The 20,544-nt window shown below is 44.5% G+C and overlaps 1 long non-coding RNA gene across 6 annotated transcripts in view; it reads left to right on the forward strand.

The window, feature by feature from the left end:
- Positions 1 to 20,544, forward strand: part of LOC307181396 — a 531,327-nt gene that overhangs the window by 279,742 nt on the left and 231,041 nt on the right. The window contains exon 4 of one of the 6 annotated variants that reach the window (XR_013826659.1): positions 16,230 to 16,387. The exons of the other annotated variants lie outside the window; for them this stretch is intronic. This is a non-coding gene — a long non-coding RNA (uncharacterized lncRNA). Of the gene's footprint in view, positions 1 to 16,229; positions 16,388 to 20,544 lie in introns of those variants that run through there. 6 annotated transcript variants of the gene reach the window in all.

Consider the following 20,544-nt stretch of genomic DNA (forward strand, 5'->3'; position numbering starts at 1 on the left):
ACTTTCTGCGATGTTGAACTTGTATTGTAAACGAGGTTCTTGTAAACAGAGGCGTCCCAAACTTTGGGGTGGCTGTGTCTTTTTGATTTTAATTTCCCTAAGCTATAGGACCATAAGTGGAAGTGCCCTAGGCTCTGTTGCTTTGTTTTTTAGATGTTTCAGGAAACACCATACACTTCTCCAGAGTGGCTGTTGGCAATTTACATCCCGCCCATCAGCATAAGAAGGCTCCCAGTTCTCCATGGCCTGTCGTGCCTTTATGGATTTTACACTTTTTTCAGATGGCCCTTTTGACCGGGGGGAAGTGAGACTTCATTGTAGTGCAGATTTCCTTTGCAAGTTTGCTTGGTTGGCCAAAAAGGGCGTATGCGTTTTTCCTGAATATATTCAGGAAAAAACGCATACGCACTTTTTGGCCAAGTGCATCATTGTGGACGTTCTGCCTCTTTTCCTATGCTTTCAATGCAATTTCAGTCTACCTCCTGAAATCGGTTTCCTGCAATTCTGCCCCGCTTTCAAGTCCTCTTGGCAGCCTTACTTCAGTCTATTTTTGGACGATAGCTGTCATTTATAACTCTGCAGGTTTGTGAATTACAGTGACCCTGAGCTCCTTTCTTCAACTCGCTTTCTTGTGAGCTGGCCGCAACACCGCAGGATGGCTTCAGGCCCTAATCTGGTTCCGGCACGGCACGCTGAGCCTTTGGTTAATTCTTCTTCCTGGTGGGAAATGAGAGTTAAATTTGCCCGTCCAGAAACCTCCAGCTAGTCTCTCACTGGTTCTCGCTATTCCTGTTCATCTTCCGCAGAAATTGCAAACTGGGCCAAACAGGAGGTTAAAGGGACTGACTCTCCAAGTCGGGAGAGTGTTAGTAAAGCGTCTGGAATGTTGCACCCGAGTACCAGGGTACGAAAACTGAGACATATTTGAACACGTCTCCCGATCACATGGTTGATCATACTCTGGGTTCCACATGCATGTTTTAGCTGAAGGAAGAATACCTAAAACCTGGGTAGTTGAAACCCGTGGAATGGGTACCATGCAATATGACTTCAAAGGGTCTTCATTTGCTCACGAACCTCTCCAATCCTATCACTGCTGCGTTTCTGCCCCTGTACACATGCTTGATTCTCTTTCGGAGACATAGCAATCCATAGGTTTTAAGATACTTACTAGACAGGTACATTCTTAGGCGTTTAATATGCGGTGTTGAGTCCATTTCGTTGAGCAAGGAGTAGCTCTTGTCTATTCCATATTTGGCTTAAGGAACTTTATCTGTGCTCATTTCAATCTCTGGTTTTATGCAGCACCCCAACTCACCTTTCCACTTAAGCAAGCATAAGTTGGTTTTCTAAATTTGAGACCCTGTTCTGTTCTGTAATTCAGTTCCTGTGTAGCCAAGTTTACATTCCGTGTATTACTGATATCTTATGATGTTTCTTTTTCTGTGTGACTTATTTCAGTTAGAATCATCATACCTGAATCCACTCATTGTGCTGCTAAGGGCCTGATGACACAGATTTCATTGCTGAGTGATATTGCTTTGTAAGTAAATACCACAAGTTCTTTATCCATTTTTCACTTTCTGCGATGTTGAACTTGTACTGTAAACGAGGTTCCTGTAAACAGAGCTGTTCCAAACTTTGGGGTGGCTGTGTCTTTTTGATTTTAATTTCCCTAAGCTATAGAACCATAAGTGGAAGTGCCCTAGGTTCTGTTGCTTTGTTTTTTAGATGTTTCAGGAAACACCATACACTTCTCCGGAGTGGTTGTTGGCAATTTACATCCCGCCGATCAGCATAACAAGGCTCCCAGTTCTCCATGGCCTGTCCTGCCTTTCTGGATTTTACACTTTTTTCAGATGGCCCTTTTGACCGGGGGGAAGTGAGACTTCATTGTAGTGCAGATTTCCTTTGCAAGCTTGCTTGGTTGGCCAAAAAGGGCGTATGCGTTTTTTCCTGAATATATTCAGGAAAAAACGCATACGCCCTTTTTGGCCAAGTGCATCATTGTGGACGTTCTGCCTCTTTTCCTATGCTTTCAATGCAATTCCAGTCTACCTCCTGAAATCGGTTTCCTGCAATTCTGCCCCGCTTTCAAGTCCTCTTGGCAGCCTTACTTCAGTCTATTTTTGGACGATAGCTGTCATTTATAACTCTGCAGGTTTGTGAATTACAGTGCCCCTGAGCTCCTTTCTTCAACTCGCTTTCTTGTGAGCTGGCCGCAACACCGCAGGATGGCTTCAGGCCCTAATCTGGTTCCGGCACGGCACGCTGAGCCTTTGGTTAATTCCTCTTCCTGGTGGGAAATGAGAGTTAAATTTGCCCGTCCAGACACCTCCAGCTAGTCTCTCATTGGTTCTCGCTATTCCTGTTCATCTTCCGCAGAAATTGCAAACTGGGCCAAACAGGAGGTTAAAGGGACTGACTCTCCAAGTCGGGAGAGTGTTAGTAAAGCGTCTGGAATGTTGCACCCGAGTACCAGGGTACGAAAACTGAGACATATTTGAACACGTCTCCCGATCACATGGTTGATCATACTCTGGGTTCCACATGCATGTTTTAGCTGAAGGAAGAATACCTTAAACCTGGGTAGTTGAAACCCGTGGAATGGGTACCATGCAATATGACTTCAAAGGGTCTTCATTTGCTCACCGAACCTCTCCAATCCTATCACTGCTGCGTTTATGCCCCTGTACACATGCTTGATTCTCTTTCGGAGACATAGCAATCCATAGGTTTTAAGATACTTACTAGTCAGGTACATTCTTTGGCATTTAATATGGGGTGTTGAGTCCATTTCGTTGAGCAAGGAGTAGCTGTTGTCTATTCCATATTTGGCTTAAGGAACTTTATCTGTGCTCATTTCAATCTCTGGTTTTATGCAGCACCCCAACTCACCTTTCCCCTTAAGCAAGCATAAGTTGGTTTTCTAAATTTGAGACCCTTTTCTGTTTTGGAATGCAGTTCCTGTGTAGCCAAGTTTACATTCCGTGTATTACTGATATCTTATGATGTTTCTTTTTCTTTGTGAATTATTTCAGTTAGAATCATCGTACCTGAATCCACTCATTATGCTGCTACGGGCCTGATGACATAGATTTCATTGCTGAGTGATACTGCATTGTACGTAAGTACCACAAGTTCTTTATCCATTTTTCACTTTCTGTGATATTGAACTTGTACGGTAAACGAGGTTCTTGTAAACGAAGCCGTTCCAAACTTTGGGGTGGCTGTGTCTTTTTGATTTTAATTTCCCTAAGCTATAGGACCATAAGTGGAAGTGCCCTAGGCTCTGTTGCTTTGTTTTTTAGATGTTTCAGGAAACACCATACACTTCTCCCACGTGTCTGTTGGCAATTTACATCCCGCCCATCAGCATAACAAGGCTCCCAGTTCTCCATGGCCTGTCCTGCCTTTCTGGATTTTACACTTTTTTCAGATGGCCCTTTTGACCGGGGGGGAAGTGAGACTTCATTGTAGTGCAGATTTCCTTTGCAAGCTTGCTTGGTTGGCCAAAAAGTGCGTATGCGTTTTTTCCTGAATATATTCAGGAAAAAACGCATACGCCCTTTTTGGCCAAGTGCATCATTGTGGACGTTCTGCCTCTTTTCCTATGCTTTCAATGCAATTCCAGTCTACCTCCTGAAATCGGTTTCCTGCAATTCTGCCCGGCTTTCAAGTCCTCTTGGTAGCCTTACTTCAGTCTATTTTTGGACGATAGCTGTCATTTATAACTCTGCAGGTTTGTGAATTACAGTGCCCCTGAGCTCCTTTCTTCAACTCGTTTTCTTGTGAGCTGGCTGCAACACCGCTGGATGGCTTCAGGCCCTAATCGGGTTCCGGCACGGCATGCTGAGCCTTTGGTTATTTCCTCTCTCTGGTGGGTAATGAGAGTTAAATTTGCCCGTCCAGACACCTCCAGCTAGGCTCTCATTGGTTCTCCCTATTCCTGTTCATCTTCCGCAGAAATTGCAAACGGGGCCAAACAGGAGGTTAAAGGTGCTGACTCTCCAAGTGGGGAGAGTGTTAGTAAAGCGTCTGGAATGTTGCACCCGAGTACCAGGGGAGGAAAACTGAGACATATTTGAACATGTCTCCCGTTCACACGGTTGATCATACTCTGGGTTCCACCTGCATGTTTTAGCTGAAGGAAGAATACCTTAAACCTGGAGAGTTGAGACCCGTGTAATGGGTACCATGCAATATGACTTCAAAGGGTCTTCATTTGCTCACCGAACCTCTCCAATCCTATCACTGCTGCGTTTATGCCCCTGTACACACGCTTGATTCTCTTTTGGAGACATAGCAATACATAGGTTTTAAGATACTTACTAGTCAGGTACATTCTTAGGCGTTTAATATGCGGTGTTGAGTCCATTTCGTTGAGCAAGGAGTAGCTCTTGTCTATTCTATATTTGGCTTAAGGAACTTTATCTGTGCTCATTTCAATCTCTGGTTTTATGCAGCACCCCAACTCACCTTCCCCCTTAAGCATGCATAAGTTGGTTTTCTAAACTTGAGACACTGTTCTGTTTTGTAATTCAGTTCATGTGTAGCCAAGTTCACATTCTGTGTATTAGTGATACCTTATGATGTTTCTTTTCTGTGTTACTTATTTCAGTTCGAATCATCATACCTGAATCCACTCATTATGCTGCTACGGGCCTGATGACATAGATTTTATTGCTGAGTGATATTGCATTGTACGTAAGTACCACAAGTTCTTTATCCATTTTTCACTTTCTGCGATATTGAACTTGTACTGTAAACGAGGTTCTTGTAAACAGAGCCGTCCCAAACTTTGGGTTGGCTGTGTCTTTTTGATTTTAATTTCCCTAAGTTATAGGACCATAAGTGGAAGTGCCCTAGGTTCTTTTGCTTTGTTTTTTAGATGTTTCAGGAAACACCATACACTTCTCCAGAGTGGCTGTTGGCAATTTACATCCCGCCCATCAGCATAAGAAGGCTCCCAGTTCTCCATGGCCTGTCGTGCCTTTATGGATTTTACACTTTTTTCAGATGGCCCTTTTGACCAGGTGGAAATGAGACTTCATTGTAGTGCAGATTTCCTTTGCAAGCTTGCTTGGTTGGCCAAAAAGTGCGTATGCGTTTTTTCCTGAATATATTCAGGAAAAAACGCATACGCCCTTTTTGGCCAAGTGCATCATTGTCGAGTTTCTGACTCTCTTCATATGCTTTCAATGCAATTCCTGTCTACCTCCTGAAATCGGTTTCCTGCAATTCTGCCTTGCTTTCAATGCCTCTTCATAGCCTTACCTCAATATATTTTTTAAAAATAGTTGGCCTTTATAACTCTGCAGGTTTTTGAATTGCAGTGGCCCTTAGCTCCATTTTTTAGCTCTTATTTTTGTGGTATTGCCCCATAACCACAGGATTCCTTGAAGCCCTATTTTTCTTCTGGGGCACCTGCTGTGCCTTTGGTTAATTCTTCTTACTGATGTGATATTAGAGTGACATGTGCCCATTGAAACCGCTACAGCTAGTTTCTCACTGGTTCCCCCTATTCCCATTCATCCTCTGCACTAACTGCAGACTGTGCGATACCAGAACTTAAAGGCATTGACTCCATGTGGGGATGTTGTTAGTAAAGCGGCTGGAATGTCGATCCGGAGCCCCAGGAGAGGAAAAATGAGGTGCGTTTTAGAAACCTTTCCCGATCATATGGTATACCAGTCGCTGGGTTTCCCAAGCATGGTTTAGCTGTAGGAAGATTCCCTTCAACCTGGAGTGTTGGGACCCTTGGACTGAGTAGCATGAAGTATTGCATTAAACTTTCGGCAGTTGCTCACCAAAGCTCACCAATCCTGTCAGCCCCAAGTGTCCAGCCTTATGTCTTATCCAGCTGTGGGTTTATATGTGGTCAATCCAGGTTGCATCACAGCCCCTGAGCGAATTTTGTAAGAATTTTTCTCTCTTTCATTGTTTCAGCGTTTTGTTTTTAAAATTTATTTCTATAATGGGGTTTAGCTCCTTTTCACTGCTGTGTTTGTGCCGCTCTGCACACACTTGATTCCCTTATGGAGATATATCAATACATGGGTTTTAAGATTCTTATTCCTCAGATATATTTCTCTGCGGTGTATAGGGTGTGTTGAGGCCTGTTCATTGAGCAAGGTGTAGATCTTGTCTAATACCTATTTGGTTTATTGAACGGTATCTGTGCTAATTTCAAACTCTGGTTTTATGCATCACCCCACCTCTCCTTTCCCCTTAAGCTGACATAAGTGTGTTTTCTAAATGTGAGACACTGTTCTGTTCTGTAATTCATTTCTTGTGCAGCCATATTTACCCTCCCTCTATAAGTGATATCTTATGATATGTTTCTTTTTCTGTTTGACTTATTTCAAGTAGTATTATTGGACCTAAATCCACTCTTTATCCTTCTACTAGCCTTATTACATTGATTTCATGGTGAAGAGATATTCCATTGTACATAAGTACCACATCTTCTTTATCCATTGTTCTCTTTCCTGGGATATTTAAGGTGTACTGAAGTTGAGGTTCTTGTAAACAGAGTAGCCCTAAACTGTGGTGTGCTTGTGTCTTGTTGATTTTTAGACTTCCCTAGATATACTCCCATGATTGGAAGTGTCCTATGCTCTGTAGCTCTGTTTTTTAGATGATTTAGGAACCACCATACACTTCTCCAGAGTGGCTCTTGGCAGTTCACACACTGCCCATCAGCGTATAAAGGCTCCCTGTTCTCCATGGCCTGTCCTGCATTTCTGGTTTTTACAATTTTTTAGGATGGCCCTTTTGACCGGTGGGAAGTGAGACTTCTTTGTTGTGCACATTTGCATTGCTTGCTTGCTTCGTTGCCCATAAAGTGCGTATGCGTTTTTTCCTGGATATAATCAGGAAAAAACGCATACGCCCTTTTGGGCCAACTGCATCATTGTCGAAATTCTGCCGCTTTTCATGTGCGTTAAAGACGAGTCCAATCTATCTCTTGAAATCTGTTTCTTGCAATTCTGTCTTGCATTCAGATCCTCTTCTTTGCCTTACCTCAACATATTTTTGGATGTTAGTTTTCATTTATAACTCTGCAGGTTTGTGAATTGCAGTGACCCTGAGCTCCATTTTTTAAGTTGCTCTTTTGTGAGCTGGCCTCAAACCCGCAGGATTGCTTCAGGCCCTATTTTGGCTCCGGCGAGGCAGGCTGAGCCTTTCTTTAATTCTTATTCTTAATGGGAAATTAGAGTGATATGTGCCCGTCCAAACCCCTACAACTCTTCTCTCATTGGTTCCCCCTCTTCCCGTTCATCCTCCTCACAATTTGCAAAATGTGTGAAACAGAAGTTTAAATGTGCTGATTCTCCAAGTGGGGAGATTCTAAGTAGTGTGGCTGGAATGGTGAACAGGAGCACCAGGAGAGGATAAATGAGGTGCATTTTAGACACATCTCCCGATCACATGGTGTACAGTCCTCTGGGTTTTCCATGCATGTTTTAGCTGTAGGAAGATCCCTTGAACCTGCAGATTTGGGACCCATTGAATGGGTACCAGGTAGTATTACTTTAAAGGGTGTGCATTTCCTCACCCAACCTCACATTTCTCTTAGCGCAAACAGTTTCCAGCCTTATGTCTCATCCTGCTGTGGGTCTAGATGTGTTCAATCCATGTTGCATCACCGTCCCTGAGGAAAAGTTGTAAGAGGTTTTCTCTGTCTCTCTGTCGTTTATTTTTTTCAATTTATTACTATATTGGTTACAGCTGATTTTCAAAGCTCTGTTTCTTGCTGCTGTACATCCACTTGATTCGCGTACAGAGAGACATCAATAAATTCTTTTTCAGATTCTTACCAGTCGTATATATTCTTTTCCGGTGACTTGAGTGTGCTGAGTGCAGTTCTTTTAGCTACCGTGTAGGCCTTGTTGATTATCAGTTTGGTATTTGGAATGGTATCTTTGCTAATTTCAACCTCCTGGATGATGTCTCACCCCTCCCCACCTTTCCCGTTTAGCAGCCTTATGCGTGTTTTCTACATATTTGACTATGTTTTTGTTTTGTAATTTATTTCATGTGTAGCCATTTTGGATTCCACCTTTAAGTGATATCTTATGATATGTGTCTTTTTCTTTTTGAATTCTGTCACTTAGAATGATCATACGTAACTCCTCCGGAGTCGTTACAACTGGCCATATTTCATTGATTTCCAGGCTGAATAATATTCCACTCTACCTAAGTACCACATCTCTATCCATTTTTTCCCTCCAGAGACATTTAAGTTATATCCTAGTCGAGGATCTTTTAAACAGAGAGGGGGTAAACATTGGGGTGCCTGTGTCCTCTCGATTTTTGTTTTTCCCAAGATATACGCCCATGAGTGCAAGTGCCCTATGCTCTGTAGCTCATTTTTTAGATGCTTTAGTAAACACAATACACTTCTCCAGAATGGCCGTTGGCAATATACATTTCCACTATAAGTCTCACAGGGCTCCCTCTTCTCGTTGCCCTGTCCTGCATTTCTGTTGTTTACGCTTTATGAGGATGGCTCTTCTGACTGATGCGAAGTGATATCTTTTGTAGTATTGACTTCCAGTGCCCACTTGTTTGGTTGGCTAAAAAAGTGTATGCCCTTTTCTTGAATATATACAGAAAAGAACGCATACACCCTTTTTGGCCAACTGCAATGTTGGCAATGTTCAGCTCCTTTTCTTGTGCTTAATGGCGAGTCCTTTCTACCTCCTCAAATCCCTTTCCTGCCATTCTCCCTTGCTTACAAGTCCTTTTCTCTGACTTTCCTCAAGACATTTTTCAGTGATGGATATTTTCAACTCTGCAGTTTTGTGAATTTTACTGCCCCTGAGTTCCATTGTTCAACTCGTGTTTATGGGAACTGGCCACAAAGCAGCGGGATTTCCTCAAGCCCTATACTGTTTCCATGGGCAACCTTAGCCTTTGGTCAATTCGTCTTCCTGATTGGAAATTAGAGTGACATGTGCCTGTCTGAACACCTAGGACTTGTCTCTCATTGTTCCTCATCCTTCCGCTTCATCCTCTGGACAAATTCCAAACTGTACGCAACAGGATGTTGACAGTGCTGACATCTCCAAGTGGGGAGACTGTTAGTAAAGACGCTGGAGGGGTGAACCCGAGCACCAGGAGATGAGGAGATGAGATGCCTTTTCCAAACTCTTCCCGATCAGACGGTATACCATCCTCTGGGTGTGACAGACATGTTTTAGCAGTAGGAAGAGTCCCATTCATGTAAGGAGAACACCAGGGCTTTTTCAAAATCAGTGTCTCCCCGAAACCCAAACTGGGCAAGTTTTTAAGCTACGGCTACACATATGTTCATTAAGGGCCTTGGGAAGTAGGCAGAGTCCAAACTTTAGATGATTGAAGTCTTCAGGGTCAGAAGCACTCACCACCAGCTTCCCTTAGGCTACACTTTAACTGTCATTGATAGATGATGTCAATAAAAATATCTATTCTTTTTCAGATTATTTCCCCTTATAGGTTATTGCAAAATGTTGAGTGTAGTTCCCTGTGCTATACAGTAGTTCCTTGTTGATGATCTATTTTATACATAGCAGTGTGTATGTGTTCATTCCAAACTGTTAATTTATCCCTCCTCCCACCTTTCCCCTTTGGTAATAATAAATTATAAGATTTTATACTTCTCAGAAATGGGGGAGCTGAAAGAGAGGTATCATTTTCAATGGAAAAGCATTTAAAACAAGATTGAAGGTTTAACCAAGATTATTAGCTGTACATCCTTGGAAAGAAATCACTTCGTTTCTCTAATATTGACCTGACAAATAAGACAAACCTTTTCACTGAACTTGCTTATAAAAAGTGATGGAAATATCAAATGGAAGTGTTAAAAACATCTTATTTTACCCGAGCCTTATACACTGTTCTATGTTAACTACAGTTTGGCTCACACATCTGTTCATTGAGGTTACAATAGTCTCAATTTCTGTTACTGATCCTCCAGAGTGGACCCCAACAAGTGTCCCCCTGCCCAGTGTCATTGGGGCCAACAGATCGAGACTGAGTTTGGTTCACAAGCAAAGGAAACTTTATATTTTGATCAGAGAATGGAAAGGTGAGAGCATGCACTACCCCGTGGGCTGTGGGCTGGGCTGCTGTGTAGAGATCCTGTCAGAGTCAATGGGAGGGAGGGAGGCGGCGGAGCTCTCGAGGGCTGGGTTGGCTGTAGCTCAGGCTCTATATCGTGGAGTCTGCACTGGACCCCAGGAGCTGAGGTGTCGACCCAGCCATTCTGCACTAGGAAATCTGGTCTGAAGTGCCGAGTGTGGAACCTCTGCATGCGGGACCCTAGGAGCACGTGAAATTAGACAAAGCACAAAGGATAAAAAAGGTTAGACTTGACTTTATTGCCCAGATTCTATTTTTATCTCCCAGGGATTTTTAATGGGCTTTGCTGGGGACAAACCCCTCCTCTGCCTTTTGTCCCGTTCCTCATTCTTGGAGTGCTGAGGGTGCAGACCCTTCTTCTGTAACTGCTGAGTGCTGAGTTGGGAGCCCTCATACCCTGGGGCGAGGGTCAGAGCTTCTCCCCAGCAGCCTCCCGGTGACGTTGATTGTCCCCAGGACCCCTGCCTCCCTGCTCGTCCACCTGAGCACCAGCATTGGAAGTGTTATAGATTCTAATGACCTTTAAGGGTCCAGGAAAGAGATGTGCAGAGACGCTGTGGGGGCCGGTTTCACCCCGCCCCACATTTGTTCGGCCACCTTAGGCTGACCGTCTCTGCCAGCCTAGATGCTCTGACCAGTAGTCTGCGCTTTCTTCAGTTAGGCCCCTGAATTAACGTACAAACAGCACCAGGTGTCAGAGCCCTGCCCGCTCAACTCCCAGACAGTCCAGGGTCAGTGGTGATCAAGGACCATGATGGCTACTGAGTCAACAGCCTTTTGAAGTAAACAGGAGTCCAGCCGGTCTTATTGGCCACCATCATCACGGTGTCTGTAGGCTTTTCTATGGTGACAGTGTGGTATACTGTTCCCCCGCCAAGATTATTAGCTCCCCTCTGGGTGCAGTAAGTCCTGCAAGCAGTAGTCTACTCTTTTGGGACACACTCTTGTTGTTTTATGAGAGAAACTCCAGGTCAAGTGATGTTCACATGAGTCGTCATGGTGCCCTGTTGCCCCCGGTTATCTCTCTGGATGTTGGAGTTGGAGGGCCTCCTCACTCGAGGTCGGTGTGCCCACGGAGCGAACCCTGCAACTTCAGGGCATGGTTGGTGGTTAGGATCACCACGTGGGGTCCTTTTCCCTTAGGAGGGAGGTGGCCTTTTGGGCTGCTGATTTCCAGGTTTTTAGATACCGCCAGTATCTTGGCCAGATGTGGCAGTGGGCCAAGCCCCTTAGTGACCGTAGTTTATCCTACCTGGATGGCATTCTTGCATTGTTCCATTTCAAGTGGTCCCAGTTTTTGCACTAATTCTCCAATGGCGATTCACCTTTCACCGGGAATGTAAAGGTCAAAGGGTTTAGCTAAATTAGGGAGTTCCAGGGCAAGGGTCTGAATTGACTGCTCTTTCCATTCTTGAAAGGCCACTTCTGGATTCTATTCAAAAGGATCATCATCTTTTCCTTTCAGTGTTTCATATAGAGGCCCAGCTAGTAGACTGTAGCTAGGGATCCAGAAGCAGCAAACCCTGGCCTCCCCAGGAACCCCTAAGCTGTCTTCTAGTTTTAGAAAGGGGTAAGGCTGAAAATGGTTTCTTCCCTTTCCTGGGATGGGCTTCTCTGACCTTCTGTGAGAATGAAGCCCAGGCAGGTCACCGCAGTCTGTGATATTTGAGCTTTTTCTTGGACAACTTCTATCCTTTATTGGCTTGGTAGTTCAGAGGCCTCCTTAGTAGGGCTGGTGATCAGAATGTCGTCTGCATATTGAAGGAGGGTTTCCTTTTCCAGAGGTAGAACTTTTAGGTCTTTAGCTAAGCTTTCCCCAAAGATGGTGTGGGAATTTTTGCACCCTTGGGGCCAGACGGCCCGGAAGTATTGTTTTAGTTGTATGTTGAGTCCTGCCACTCACAAGCCAAAATTTCTTGTGACTCTGGGACTAATGGAATACAAAAGAAGGCATCATTGAAGACTAATACAGAATACCATGTCCTGGTGGTTGGTAGAATGACCAGCAGGGTGTAGGAATTAGGAGCAACTGGAGGTATATCCTCGGTGGCTTCACTGACTGTCCTGACATCCTTTACCAGGTCCCCAGCAGCCCATGGGGCTCTCGTGGTCAGACCAATCCCAGAATATGGAGCTCACCTGGGCAGGTACCCCACCCCCACCCCAGCCCACGGGGCTCTCGTGGTCAGGCCCCTCCCAGGATACAGAGCTACCCTTGCAGGTACCGTGGCAGGGCTGGGCACACAGGAACCGTGCACATAGCCCTCATTGCAGAGCACCCCCAGCTCACCTGTCGCTCAGAGCTGACACAGAGCACCTCAGAGCAGGACTTGAACTAACAAACAGCAGCTGCGACAGGTCTGTGACCCTGGGCATCACTCCGTGAGGCCTCCCTCCACCTGGTCTTCCAGAGACTTCCACTGCACCCGGGGCACCAGGCCTCTGTCTCCAACCACCACCCACCCCTCCTCTCCCTGACTCCTGGGTTCCTCTCATTAGGAGAGGGTTTTCTTGAAGTTGTCTCCCACTCATGGGCCAGATAAAATGATTAGAAAACAAGCCAAAGCTGCAGCCCCTTGTCTATCCTGACTCTCAGGAGCCCACACCTGTTCCTTGGACCTGGCCGGTTCAGCAAGTTCCATTTTCTGCAACTGTGAGCCCCTGAGGGGTGATGATTGGCTGACCTGGGCAGCCTTACCGTGCCGGCCAGCCCTCCCCAGGTGTGCCTGGGTTGAGATCAATATAAATACCACTCCAGGCAGCAAGAGCCCCTGCAGCCGTGCCTGACGCCATTTTCTCTGCCCTGTCAGCAGTCTCGGGGCTGGGCTGGTGGGAGGGAGTGAGAGGCCACGGCTTTGTGGGTGGCCCAGTGTGAGTGGGGCTCTGCTGGACTTTCTGCAGCAGTTGCCAGGCTGCCACCTGCTAAAGAAGAGGATGTGTCACCCATACCTGCTGCTGGAATTTCTCCCTGGGCAGAGGTGAGGAAGGAAAAAAGCAGTGGGGGCAGGGACAGGACGGGTATCTCAGGCAGGGAAATGGAAATCTTCCAGAAGAGCACCCAGGGCCAGGACCATCCTGGCTGGCCTGCAGGCACCAAGTCGGCCGGCATGCTGTCACTCGTGTGGCTCTATGGCCCTTCCTCTAGGCTTTCAAGTCCTTGTATATATTCAGGTGTTTTACCTGGGATGGGTGGGAATAGTTCAGCAGCAACTGGCCTGGGGCTCAGCTCACGTTTACTCACAGATGCCTCGGCACGGTGCCCCAGCTTTGCAATGAGGACGCTTGTTGCGTGGGGGCTGCTGGCTGAATGGGAGACGATTCCCCACCACTGACCAACTTCAGAATTGTTTACAACTGGAGCAAGTGCCCTGATACGGTTTTCCTCTGTGTAACTGGTGGGTTCTGTGTCTTTTTTCTCTTTTTCGTTTTTGGTTCAAGGTAGATTTTATTCCTCTTTTTTGTATTTACAGATATAAGCATGGAAATAATTTATTCATATAAATACATGTATGTGCAGGGAATAATTGTTTTTTCTGTTTTATTTTTTAAATTTTACTTCTTTTTAATTTTGAATTTTATTTTATATTTTTATACAGCAGGTTCTTATTGGTTATCTATTTTATACATATAAATGTATACATGCCAATCCCAGTCTCTCAACTCCTCCCACCACCACCCCCCCAACAGCTTTCCCCCCTTGTTGTCCATACGTTTGTTGTCTACATCTGTTGCTCTATTTATGCCTTGCAAAATGGTTAATCTGTACAGTTTTTCTAGGTTCCACATATATGCATGAATATACAAGATTTGTTTTTCTCTTTCTGACTTACTTCACTCTGTATGACAGTCTCTAGATCCATCGACGTCTCTACAAATGACCCAATTTCATTCCTTTTCATGGCTGAGTATTATTCCATTTTATATATGTACCACAGCTTTATGCATTCGTCTGTCTGTGGGCATTTAGGTTGCTTCCATTACCTCGATATTGTAAATAGTGATGCAATGAACATTGCGGTGAATGACTCTTTTTGATTTATGGTTTTGTCTGGGTATATGTCCAGTACTGGGATTGCTGTATCATATGTTAATTCTATTGTTAGTTTCTTAAGAAATTCCATATTGTTCTCCATAATGACTGTATCAATTTATATTCCCAACAATAGTGGAAGAGGGTTCCTTTTCTCCACACCCTTTCCAGCATTTTTTGTTTGTAGATTTTCAATGATGCCTATTCTACCAGGTGTGAGGTGATACCTCATTGTTGAATCCATTTCGTTGAGCAAGGGGTAGCTCTTGTCTATTACATATTTGACTTATGGAACGGTATCTGTGCTAATTTCAAACTCTGCTTTTATGCAGCACCCCAACTCACCTTCCCCCTTAAGCAGGCATAAGTTGGTTTTCTAAACTTGAGACCCTGTTCTGTTTTGTAATTCAGTTCATGTGTAGCCAAGTTCACATTCTGTGTATTAGTGATACCTTATGATGTTTCTTTTTCTGTGTGACTTATTTCACTTAGAATCATCGTGCCTCAATGCACTCATTATGCTGGTACGGGCCTGGTGACATAGATTTCATTGCTGAGTGGTATTCTGTTGTACATAAGTACCGCAACTTCTTTATCCATTATTTGCTCTCTGGGATATTTAACTTGTGCCGTAGAAGAGATTTCTGTAAAAAGAGCCATCCCAAATTTTGGGGTTGCTGTGTCTTTTTGATATTAATTTCCCTAAGCTATAGGACCATAAGTGGAAGTGCCCTAGGCTCTGTTGCTTTGTTTTTTAGATGTTTCAGGAAACACCATACACATCTCCCGAGTGTCTGTTGGCAATTTACATCCCGCCCATCAGCATAACAAGGCTCCCAGTTCTCCATGGCCTGTCCTGCCTTTCTGGGTTTTACACTTTTTTCAGATGGCCCTTTTGACCGGGGGGAAGTGAGACTTCATTGTAGTGCAGATTTCCTTTGCAAGCTTGCTTGGTTGGCCAAAAAGGGCGTATGCGTTTTTTCCTGAATATATTCAGGAAAAAACGCATACGCCCTTTTGGCACAGTGCATCATTGTGGACGTTCTGCCTCTTTTCCTATGCTTTCAATGCAATTCCAGTCTACCTCCTGAAATCGGTATCCTGCAATTCTGCCCCGCTTTCAAGTCCTCTTGGCAGCCTTACTTCAGTATATTTTTGGACGATAGCTGTCATTTATAACTATGCAGGTTTGTGAATTACAGAGACCCTGAGCTCCTTTCTTCAACTCGCTTTCTTTTGAGCTGGCCGCAACACCGCAGGATGGCTTCAGGCCCTAATCTGGTTCCGGCACGGCACGCTGAGCCTTTGGTTAATTCCTCTTCCTGGTGGGAAATGAGAGTTAAATTTGCCCGTCCAGACACCTCCAGCTAGCCTCTCATTGGTTCTCGCTATTCCTGTTCATCTTCCGCAGAAATTGCAAACGGGGACAAACAGGAGGTTAAAGGGACTGACTCTCCAAGTGGGGAGAGTGTTAGTAAAGCGTCTGGAATGTTGCACCCGAGGATCAGGGTACGAAAACTGAGACATATTTGAACACGTCTCCCGATCACATGGTTGATCATACTCTAGGTTCCACATGCATATTTTAGCTGAAGGAAGAATACCTTAAACCTGGGTAGTTGAAACCCGTGGAATGGGTACCATGCAATATGAATTCAAAGGGTCTTCATTTGCTCACCGAACCTCTCCAATCCTATCACTGCTGCGTTTATGCCCCTGTACACATGCTTGATTCTCTTTCGGAGACATAGCAATCCATAGGTTTTAAGATACTTACTAGTCAGGTACATTCTTAGGCGTTTAATATGCGGTGTTGAGTCCATTTCGTTGAGCAAGGAGTAGCTCTTGTCTATTCCATATTTGACTTAAGGAACTTTATCTGTGCTCATTTCAATCTCTGGTTTTATGCAGCAGCCCAACTCACCTTTACCCTTAAGCAAGCATAAGTTGGTTTTCTAAATTTGAGACCCTGTTCTGTTCTGTAATTCAGTTCCTGTGTAGCCAAGTTTACATTCCGTGTATTACTGATATCTTATGATGTTTCTTTTTCTGTGTGACTTATTTCAGTTAGAATCATCATACCTGAATCCACTCATTGTGCTGCTAAGGGCCTGATGACACAGATTTCATTGCAGAGTGATATTGCTTTGTAAGTAAATACCACAACTTCTTTATCCATTTTTCACTTTCTGCGATGTTGAACTTGTACTGTAAACGAGGTTCTTGTAAACAGAGCCGTTCCAAACTTTGGGGTGGCTGTGTCTTTTTGATTTTAATTTCCCTAAGCTATAGGACCATAAGTGGAAGTGCCCTAGGTTCTGTTGCTTTGTTTTTTAGATGTTTCAGGAAACACCATACACTTCTCCCGAGTGGTTGTTGGCAATTTACATCCCGCCCATCAGCATAACAAGGCTCCCAGTTCTCCATGGCCTGTCCTGCCTTTCTGGATTTTACACTTTTTTCAGATGGCCCTTTTGACCGGGGGGAAGTGAGACTTCATTGTAGTGCAGATTTCCTTTGCAAGCTTGCTTGGTTGGCCAAAAAGGGCGTATGCGTTTTTTCCTGAATATATTCAGGAAAAAACGCATACGCCCTTTTTGGCCAAGTGCATCATTGTGGACGTTCTGCCTCTTTTCCTATGCTTTCAATGCAATTCCAGTCTACCTCCTGAAATCGGTTTCCTGCAATTCTGCCCCGCTTTCAAGTCCTCTTGGCAGCCTTACTTCAGTCTATTTTTGGACGATAGCTGTCATTTATAACTCTGCAGGTTTGTGCATTACAGTGCCCCTGAGCTCCTTTCTTCAACTCGCTTTCTTGTGACCTGGCCGCAACACCGCAGGATGGCTTCAGGCCATAATCTGGTTCCGGCACGGCACGCTGAGCCTTTGGTTATTTCCTTTTCCTGGTGGGAAATGAGAGTTAAATTTGCCCGTCCAGACACCTCCAGCTAGTCTCTCATTGGTTCTCGCTATTCCTGTTCATCTTCCGCAGAAATTGCAAACTGGGCCAAACAGGAGGTTAAAGGCGCTGACTCTCCAAGTGGGGAGAGTGTTAGTAAAGCGTCTGGAATGTTGCACCCGAGTACCAGGGGAGGAAAACTGAGACATATTTGAACACGTCTCCCGTTCACATGGTTGATCATACTTGGGTTCCACATGCATGTTTTAGCTGAAGGAAGAATACCTTAAACCTGGAGAGTTAAGACCCGTGTAATGGGTACCATGCAATATGACTTCAAAGGGTCTTCATTTGCTCACCGAACCTCTCCAATCCTATCACTGCTGCGTTTATGCCCCTGTACACATGCTTGATTCTCTTTCGGAGACATAACAATCCATAGGTTTTAGGATACTTACTAGTCAGGTACATTCTTAGGCGTTTAATATGCGGTGTTGAGTCCATTTCGTTGAGCAAGGAGTAGCTCTTGTCTATTCCATATTTGGCTTAAGGAACTTTATCTGTGCTCATTTCAATCTCTGGTTTTAGGCAGCACCCCAACTCACCTTTACCCTTAAGCAAGCATAAGTTGGTTTTCTAAATTTGAGACCCTGTTCTGTTCTGTAATTCAGTTCCTGTGTAGCCAAGTTTACATTCCGTGTATTACTGATATCTTATGATGTTTCTTTTTCTTTGTGACTTACTTCAGTTAGAATCATCATACCTGAATCCACTCATTATGCTGCTAAGGGCCTGATGACACAGATTTCATTGCTGAGTGATATTGCTTTGTAAGTAAATACCACAACTTCTTTATCCATTTTTCACTTTCTGCGATGTTGAACTTGTACTGTAAACGAGGTTCTTGTAAACAGAGCCGTTCCAAACTTTGGGGTGGCTGTGTCTTTTTGATTTTAATTTCCCTAAGCTATAGGACCATAAGTGGAAGTGCCCTAGGTTCTGTTGCTTTGTTTTTTAGATGTTTCAGGAAACACCATACACTTCTCCCGAGTGGTTGTTGGCAATTTACATCCCGCCCATCAGCATAACAAGGCTCCCAGTTCTCCATGGCCTGTCCTGCCTTTCTGGATTTTACACTTTTTTCAGATGGCCCTTTTGACCGGGGGGAAGTGAGACTTCATTGTAGTGCAGATTTCCTTTGCAAGCTTGCTTGGTTGGCCAAAAAGGGCGTATGCGTTTTTTCCTGAATATATTCAGGAAAAAACGCATACGCCCTTTTTGGCCAAGTGCATCATTGTGGACGTTCTGCCTCTTTTCCTATGCTTTCAATGCAATTCCAGTCTACCTCCTGAAATCGGTTTCCTGCAATTCTGCCCCGCTTTCAAGTCCTCTTGGCAGCCTTACTTCAGTCTATTTTTGGACGATAGCTGTCATTTATAACTCTGCAGGTTTGTGAATTACAGTGCCCCTGAGCTCCTTTCTTCAACTCGCTTTCTTTTGAGCTGGCCGCAACACCGCAGGATGGCTTCAGGCCCTAATCTGGTTCCGGTACGGCACGCTGAGCCTTTGGTTATTTCCTCTTCCTGGTGGGAAATGAGAGTTAAATTTGCCCGTCCAGACACCTCCAGCTAGCCTCTCATTGGTTCTCGCTATTCCTGTTCATCTTCCGCAGAAATTGTAAACTGGGCCAAACAGGAGGTTAAAGGCGCTGACTCTCCAAGTGGGGAGAGTGTTAGTAAAGCGTCTGGAATGTTGCACCCGAGTACCAGGGGAGGAAAACTGAGACATATTTGAACACGTCTCCCGTTCACATGGTTGATCATACTTGGGTTCCACATGCATGTTTTAGCTGAAGGAAGAATACCTTAAACCTGGAGAGTTGAGACCCGTGGAATGGGTACCATGCAATATGACTTCAAAGGGTCTTCATTTGCTCACCGAACCTCTCCAATCCTATCACTGCTGCGTTTATGCCCCTGTACACATGCTTGATTCTCTTTTGGAGACATAGCAATCCATAGGTTTTACGATACTTACAAGTCAGGTACATTAGGCGTTTAATATGCGGTGTTGAGTCCATTTCGTTGAGCAAGGAGTAGCTCTTGTCTATTCCATATTTGACTTAAGGAACTTTATCTGTGCTCATTTCAATCTCTGGTTTTATGCAGCACCCCAACTCACCTTTACCCTTAAGCAAGCATAAGTTGTTTTTCTAAATTTGAGTCCCTGTTCTGTTCTGTAATTCAGTTCCTGTGTAGCCAAGTTTACATTCCGTGTATTACTGATATCTTATGATGTTTCTTTTTCTGTGTGACTTACTTTAGTTAGAATCATCATACCTGAATCCACTCATTGTGCTGCTAAGGGCCTGATGACACAGATTTCATTGCTGAGTGATATTGCTTTGTAAGTAAATACCACAACTTCTTTATCCATTTTTCACTTTCTGCGATGTTGAACTTGTACTGTAAACGAGGTTCTTGTAAACAGAGCCGTTCCAAACTTTGGGGTGGCTGTGTCTTTTTGATTTTAAGTTCCCTAAGCTATAGGACCATAAGTGGAAGTGCCCTAGGTTCTGTTGCTTTGTTTTTTAGATGTTTCAGGAAACACCATACACTTCTCCCGAGTGGTTGTTGGCAATTTACATCCCGCCCATCAGCATAACAAGGCTCCCAGTTCTCCATGGCCTGTCCTGCCTTTCTGGATTTTACACTTTTTTCAGATGGCCCTTTTGACCGGGGGGAAGTGAGACTTCATTGTAGTGCAGATTTCCTTTGCAAGCTTGCTTGGTTGGCCAAAAAGGGCGTATGCGTTTTTTCCTGAATATATTCAGGAAAAAACGCATACGCCCTTTTTGGCCAAGTGCATCATTGTGGACGTTCTGCCTCTTTTCCTATGCTTTCAATGCAATTCCAGTCTACCTCCTGAAATCGGTTTCCTGCAATTCTGCCCCGCTTTCAAGTCCTCTTGGCAGCCTTACTTCAGTATATTTTTGGACGATAGCTGTCATTTATAACTCTGCAGGTTTGTGAATTATAGTGCCCCTGAGCTCCTTTCTTCAACTCGCTTTCTTTTGAGCTGGCCGCAACACCGCAGGATGGCTTCAGGCCCTAATCTGGTTCCGGTACGGCACGCTGAGCCTTTGGTTATTTCCTCTTCCTGGTGGGAATTGAGAGTTAAATTTGCCCGTCCAGACACCTCCAGCAAGCCTCTCATTGGTTCTCGCTATTCCTGTTCATCTTCCGCAGAAATTGCAAACTGGGCCAAACTGGAGGTTAAAGGGACTGACTCTCCAAGTGGGGAGAGTGTTAGTAAAGCGTCTGGAATGTTGCACCCGAGTACCAGGGGAGGAAAACTGAGACAAATTTAACACGTCTCCCGATCACATGGTTGATCATACTCTGGGTTCCACATGCATATTTTAGCTGAAGGAAGAATACCTAAAACCTGGGTAGTTGAAACCCGTGGAATGGGTACCATGCAATATG

Source organism: Stenella coeruleoalba (genome assembly GCF_951394435.1).
Source record: "Stenella coeruleoalba genome assembly, contig: scaffold_85, whole genome shotgun sequence".
NCBI classification, from domain to species: domain Eukaryota; kingdom Metazoa; phylum Chordata; class Mammalia; order Artiodactyla; family Delphinidae; genus Stenella; species Stenella coeruleoalba.